Source organism: Helianthus annuus, chromosome 1, assembly GCF_002127325.2.
Source record: "Helianthus annuus cultivar XRQ/B chromosome 1, HanXRQr2.0-SUNRISE, whole genome shotgun sequence".
Taxonomy (NCBI): domain Eukaryota; kingdom Viridiplantae; phylum Streptophyta; class Magnoliopsida; order Asterales; family Asteraceae; genus Helianthus; species Helianthus annuus.
This window is the reverse complement of record NC_035433.2, coordinates 84126536-84134126: the sequence shown is the minus strand read 5'-3', so window position 1 is coordinate 84134126 and position 7591 is coordinate 84126536. Positions and strand designations below refer to the sequence as shown.

The 7591-nt window shown below is 31.2% G+C and overlaps 1 long non-coding RNA gene across 1 annotated transcript; it reads right to left on the bottom strand.

Annotated features, from left to right (window-relative positions):
- Nucleotides 1-1319: 1319 nt before the first annotated feature.
- LOC110937692 lies at nt 1320-7499 on the bottom strand. The gene is made up of 11 exons (XR_002590963.2): nt 7463-7499; nt 7304-7396; nt 6771-6819; nt 6565-6660; nt 5516-5795; nt 5174-5412; nt 4913-5044; nt 3790-3932; nt 2172-2801; nt 2022-2047; nt 1320-1514 (listed from the first exon to the last, which is right to left on the bottom strand). It is a non-coding gene; the product is annotated as an uncharacterized LOC110937692 (long non-coding RNA).
- Nucleotides 7500-7591: the final 92 nt, after the last annotated feature.

The window sequence follows — 7591 nt, the reverse complement described above, 5'->3', positions numbered from 1 at the left end:
GGATTAATAAAAAGGAAACCGCCAAGGTTAAAATCGTCAAATTTAAGATCAAAGCACCTGATAAACGGCGAACAAAACCTCAAAAATCATAACGTAAGATCTTAAATCAAAACCAAAACCGAAATTATAACAATTAACCAGAACTATTCTTATGTCAAACTCTTCTGAGAAAATGAACTTCTGATGAATTTAGAAATTCTGTATGCACTGACTATCGAAGAAGATGGTGCAGATTGACAAATCATGTGGGAAAACTTTGATAATGTAAATGCGAATTCGGTATAAAAAAAATTCTTTGACATTTCATATAGTTTGCGAATTCATGGGATGCATATGCGATATCAGTAAAAAAGTTAAGAGTTCTTTGAAATTTCATATAGTTTGCGAATTCATGATAATACAAATGTGATATCAAACTTTTCAATATCCCCTTCGTATAGTGTATAGTGTGCGATTTCATATAAATTAAACATGCGATATCATAGAAAGGGACATTTAAATGTTTGTTTCTTACAGTTTGCGAATTTCTTTCGAATCAAATGCGATTTCGAATAAGGCTGCAACCAAAACTTAAAAAAAAAATAAAATTTGTAACAAAAATACAAAAAAATAAAAAAAAAACTAACAATCATAAAAACTAAAAATGATATTATTTTATATAAAAAACCTTAATTTATTAACGATGTGACTATAATTTGACATATAATGATGAATTTTACAATAAATATTACTGAACTTACCACCTTACCTATATAATAAACTAGGTTATTCCCTGTGGTACCCACGGGTTGCTATATTTTACGGATATTAATATTTTATTAATTTAATTAAAAGGGTTTTTTTTTTTAAATTTGTGAGGAGATATATACAATGATTCAATGTTAATCGTATATAATAATATAGGTTATCACCCGTGAATACTCACGGGTTGGCTATTAAAATGATGTAAACAATGAATATAATTTTTTTTAAATATGTACTATGTGTAGGAGTGAGAATAGTAAAATTTTCTTTAAAAAGCAGGTAGTCTTCAAAAATAAAAATAAAAAAATAAAACGGATGAAGTATTAGTTTAATGTATACTTTATTTAGAAATGAGCAAGGTATTAATTTGGTTTACATAACAATTTAACTAATAAGGTGTTCTTTAAATAAATTAAAAGTTGTAATTTTGAAGTGGGTATTTTATTACCCAATCGGTCACAAAGAATAGCAAGATACCTTTTTAAAAAGTAAAAAAAAAGATTAAACCAAATGAAGTAGCGGAACACACTATATACATACAGACCGTCTACACACATATATGTCAACATGAAACATAACAAAATCAATTATTATAGGCTTAATATCACTTGGTTAAACAAATTATAGTGTAAAAACTCAATAAGGCCAAAATTTATTAAACTTATATGACTACAACTCAAGCCAAATTCCTTAATTTTAAAACAACAAAGCGAGAAAAGTACAGTTTTAAACCACGAAACCATGAATTTGCTTGATCTCTATCATTGTATCTGCATAATAAAACACGAAATCTTAGCTGAATCAAAAACTTAACACAGATCAAGTTGAAAACTTACCCGATCAAAGGATGATTAAGCTTGATACTTGGTGTAAAACAACAAAAACAAATTGCATCCTTTTTCAAGTTGAAACTTCACTAATTTTTGGAACAACAGATATAGGCTACCAAATTTTCCACCTAATCTAATTTTTTTGCTTAATATATATTATGTTAAATATTATTATAATTGTTATAATACAACAATAACATTTTAAATTTCTGAATAAAAACAAAGCAGAAATCTATATGCATTAAAGTTAAAATAACTCTTTTGCTAACTAACTGTTTTTTTAGCAATCCTATTTCTGTAACTTATTTTGACCTGGAATCCACCTATCTTGCCCACAATAGAAACTGTTCCATGTATCAAGTTTGACCCATTCAGCCCAATACTATTACTATTATTTTATAGTCACAATTTACACCTTACGCATGAAAATAGCGAAAGAAGGTATACCTTTTTTCCAAATTCAACTAACTCACCTGAAAAACATAGCAAAAGAAAACACACTTGAACAAAGGTAAAAAAGGGGAAATCATCAATACACAAACCTAAACAATAAAGGAGGAAAGATCGGATTCTAGCGATTAATCGAAGGAATATTACCTTTCAATGGTTAATTTGTAGTCTAATTGACTGAGATGCCCACATTAATCTCATCGGCAGTAACAAACAATCCTAAACAATAAAGGGGAAAAATCATTAAAAAAATCAAGGTATTTGTAGTCTCTTATTCTAATTAGCTTGTTAAAAAAATACATAAATAACACTTTGAACCTCTTAAATATCATCTTTCCCTTTTCCACCACAAATTTTTAGTTCGGTTTCATAAGTATCCCAACTTAGACTCCATATGTATTCAAAGTTTTCATGTAAAGTTAATTCATTTTTAATTGATAATGAGATCTCAATATAAGAATGTTTTCTAAACCCATACAAGTTATTTTATTGATTTGTGTTTTTTTAAATTATATTAAAATATGTTGTTACTTGAATTTGCAACGAATGACATTAATAAAGAAATTATTTTCAAAGACTTTGATGAAACCACCACTCCAGCAATCTCAGTAATCCTCTTAAAATCAAGAGTTTTAATCGCTGCACGTGTAACTATTTAAGCAGACATTCTATTTTGTGAATCCAAGATTAGTATCATTATCATCATCAACTTTTTGTAGATGCCGGTTTTCCATACATACAGATTTGATCATCCAACTCTGCTTCACAACTCCTTGCCTACAAAGATATCCAAAAATATAACCATAAGACTTTGCAGTGCATTGGAAAGAGATGTAAAAGTGCAAACATTTAAAGCTTTCTTAGAATCATCACCATATTCAATTAAAAGCCCATCGAGAGATCTTGCAACAATTTGTTGGACTAAATGAATGTCATGAAGTGGGCAATCACTTATCACTATGGGTCAAATAAAAAATAAATTAAGAGAGAAACAGGTCAAATGGGTCGATATTCACCTAAGGGTAAATCTAATGCGTGAAACCTTATAAATCATTTTATTCAAACAATATTTAGATGACAAAGATTTGGTATCACCCCACGCCCCACAAGGTGAGGGGCAGTCAAAATGTGAAGCTTGGAGCAAAACTGCAGATAACGATCAGGTTGAAGACCTTTGGTGAGAACATTGGATGTTTCGGGTCAATGCATCCTGGATCCGGTCAGAACCAATAACTACTCGTTTGACCCATTTCTCAAACTTAGCTTTCAATTTACCTCATATATATTTTGAGCTTTCGTCTTTACCCTCAATCTCATGATCAAGAACTTTAAATATAGGGCAAAGATCAATACGACGATTTACGTGAGTCGAGTCTTAAAACTATTAACGTGACAATAAGTCAATTTACTACGAATATTATCATTAAAATTATCATTTTCTACAAGTTTTATAACCATTAAAAAATTGTGAATTTCGTTAGATATTCTTTTAAAAATTAAGGATGAGCACGGTTCAGTACCGAATCAATACCGGTAACAAAAACAAAAAAAGTGGGTACAGTACTTACCGGTGTTTTACTTGTAAATACCAGTACCTGTACCAAAAAAACAGGAAAAGTGGGTACCGGTATCGGTACCGAATATACATGGTACGGTACCGGTACCGGTACCCAACCCCCAAAACTCATCTCTGTTAAAAATTGTTGTACATAGTATAAAATTTAAACAAAAATCTAAAAGTTAAAAAGAAGTGATGGAAGCTTACTGATAAAACTCGCCGGGGTTATGGTAGATATCACCGGACAAAACCTCAACGTTTTGCAAAAGCTGAGAAAGGTTACGAACAGTAGCCGCTCGCTAAATCGATCGTCTAGCTCTAGCAAGTTCCAACTCCGGCAAACTCCGTCCCTTTGTTCAACAGATCGCAATGTTAATCTTCAAATTAAACACACTAACATGCATAATCAAAATTCAGTTAACACAAATGATTATCATTTTAAACTTGAATTGGTCTAATTATTCTATCAACAGTTTCGATTTCAAAACAAATTATTATATAAACATGATGTTAATTTTCAAAAGTAAACACACTTACATGCATTATCAAAGCTTAATTTCATGATTAACATGATTAACATCCTGTTACAAGGGTCTTGCTATATTCAAATAAAAATCACATTTGAGAATCAATTATCACAAACTCTTCTGTCATAAATGAGCTGATTTCTGGTCAATTTAACAAATTTGTTGTGATGGTACTTTGAAAATATGGAACAAAATACGTAACTAAAAGGACAAGTTAAATGTCGTTAAGAAAGATGCAACATGAAAACAAAGGTGTGAGGTATGCGACTTCATTGGCGATTGTTTTGCCGTTGGTAAAAGCATAGCTTATGACATGTTTTAGAGCATAGAGGATGATAACACATATTAAGGATATCATGAAGGAGGTAAGATTCACTATTACGACACCAAACACTGCTGATTTTGAATGTCCCGCACCTAGTTCGTTGCTAACTCTAAAATTCTCATACATACATCATTTTTTTACCAAAACGTAAATTAATCATAGATTTTTTTAAAAGGGCTATTTACATAAAGCTTAAATGGGTCTTTTTTTCATTTCTAAGTTAGTAGTTATATAAGATAAACACTACTATGTCTGGAAAGTTCTGAAAATAGCATACGATTGGGCATCTTGTTGAAGTCGCTACTCGCTACCTAAGACGACTTCAACTGCTACAAAGCAAGATCCTTGAATACTGGTTACAAATCTAAGACACATAATTAAAAATGACCTTTTTTTGGTCAAGCCTTTTGAAAAAATATAAACATTTAAAAAAACTTCAGTAATTATCAAACTCAAATGTATTTTGATAGAAACATACCTTGTGGCAGCATTAAACCCGATTGATATCATCAACACACATCTGAGTATTGTCCCACAAACCGCCAATGAGTCTAACGCTATTTCAAGATTTTCGAACAAATCCACGATCAAAAAAAGTATTTGAAAGTACCTATACATATAATAAGTAACTAACCAACGTAAGATCTTATGTATTTGATAAATACGAATAAAAACTATTCAAAAAATATCTCCTAACTATAATAAATATAGTTATACTAAACCATAACATATTTATTACCATGTTTCCAAACATAACATAACGGCAGAAGCATTGGACCCAAACTTTAAATGGGTCGGTTATCAGGTCACGTTTTCCCATCCACAAACCCGAATAACCCAACCCGTAAAACCCGAACAAAAATCCCAAAACCCTAATCGTGCCGCCAAAGTCCCTCCTGCCATTGTTGTCTTCAACCTCAAGAATCGTTCGAGCCGTCGTCTATTACACATATGGAGACAACCAGGAACATCCATAACCTATAGAATGGAAGATTGTTGTAAAAAGCGATTAGTTAAACAATTATATGAACAAAAACGAAACTAAAAAAATCAAATATATAAACCGAATGTGTATGCTAACCTCTTGATTGGAACCACAGTGAGAATAAGATAACCAAATACCTAATCAGCCAATAGATGAACAACTAAACCATGAAACAGAGGGAAAATTAAAATAAAAGAAGAATAACATATACAAACTGACCTTGATTGCAGACAAAATCCGATGAGGATTGATTGGTTGGAGATTATAATATTGATTCAGACCTGGATGTTAAATGAAGAACAGAAGATCGCCAATAGCCCAGAGAAAAATATTCATTAGGTTTTGTTGATAGATAAACCGCCAAATAGATTGAACCCTAATAAGGAAAACACAACAATTAGAGATATCATATACCATATATTTATAAGGTATTCCATTGAAACATTACATCAACAACAGAAATCAAAGGTCTTTCAAATAAACAGATTCATTAAGAAAAGTTTTTGTACACGGCTTCAAACAAACAAATTCATTAAGAATTCCAAATAAAAAAAGAGGAAAAGTTTAGTGAAGACAAAAGACCAAGTTCTAAATTAGATATTATATGAGAATTTAAAGAAAAAATCGAAAGTAACATGTTTCTTGAACACATTCGAAATATACTTTTCAAGGTAAACAATTAAGAAAAAAAAACTATACCCTGCACTTCAATTCCGGCTGAACTAAAGAAGACAAACATATACAATTAACAATTAGGGTTTATAATTTCTATAGTAAACATCAAAAATAGGGGTTTTCAAAGATAAGCCCAATTAAGTATTGTAATCACACATGGCACATGATATAAAGAATTCGCATCTAAAACATAAAAAAGGGGTTGTCAATATAAGACCAATAAAATCCAACCCAACCCAACCCGACTCACTTCAGCCCGTTTTTCCAACCTAGGCCTATTTTGACATGTTAGTCAACCCAACCCAACACATTTCAGCCAGTTCTTCCAGCTAACATAAACATTAACAACCTATAATATAACAAAAATATGCTACAAATAAGTAATTTGCAGCTCAACCCTACCAATCCAAACCTATTTCGATCCCTTATTCAACTAACTTGGCTCATAACAAAAACAGAAAATGACTAACCGGGTATTTATCCTGAAGCTTCTTCAAAAGCAAGGCCGAATCAGGCTGGAAGATTAAAAATGACATGAATTTTTGAAATAACAAAACGCTTTACGCCTGCCAGTATAGTCACAAAGGATTCATTCACTTAGAAATAAAAGAACAAAAGCAAACCCAAGGCAATATTAAAAAGTGCAGTTATTTAGATCAGATAAATAGTGCCATACCGTATTGTTCAACAATCTCTAGTCTATGACATGGCTTCTCCTTTGTATCCTACAAAAGATCATTAACAAAGAAACTTCACTACACAGATGTTAAACCTAAAAATATTTTATAATTTATCCGTTGAAGTTACTAAACAAATATAAAAGTACAAAAGTCTACAATGACAGGCAATAGCGTCCATTCAAGGCATCTAATTATTGTTACTAATATTTGTTTGAAATGTAGAGAAATCTACACAAAACCTAGAGGAAGTTATTATTGTTTGTAGCTTTAATTGCAACATGTATACACCACACCATTACTAACAACTCAAGGCTCAAGATTTACCAGTTCATATGGATTGAAACAAATCATTAAGATTGTATGGATTAAATAGAAATTTAGTGGTTCTGGTCTACCTTTTGCAACAGGAACACTTGGACATCTAGCAATCTCATACTATCCTCTTGCAAATGAAAACATGTAATAACCATGCAAAAAATGATTTAAGTCCAAACATGTTAAAAAACACAAAGTTAAAACTAATGGAGACCTGCCAACTGAATTGGCTCCAGATCAACTCTTCGGAACCCTAGACGTCATTGCTGGAGGCGCTGGTTAGGGAATTGTGTCCCAGTTTTCAGATCTGTAAAAAAACCACACCAAGAATGATGTAAAGAATAGCATACTAATCAAAACCCTAAAAACTTACATGTATTCATCTCTGTCGTTTCTGTGCTTGAATCCCTCAATCGTATGCTCTACCAAATTAATTCAAAATTAAGGTATAAGGCAATAACAATATACAAAAAACAAAAAAACAAAAAATCAAGAATAAAAC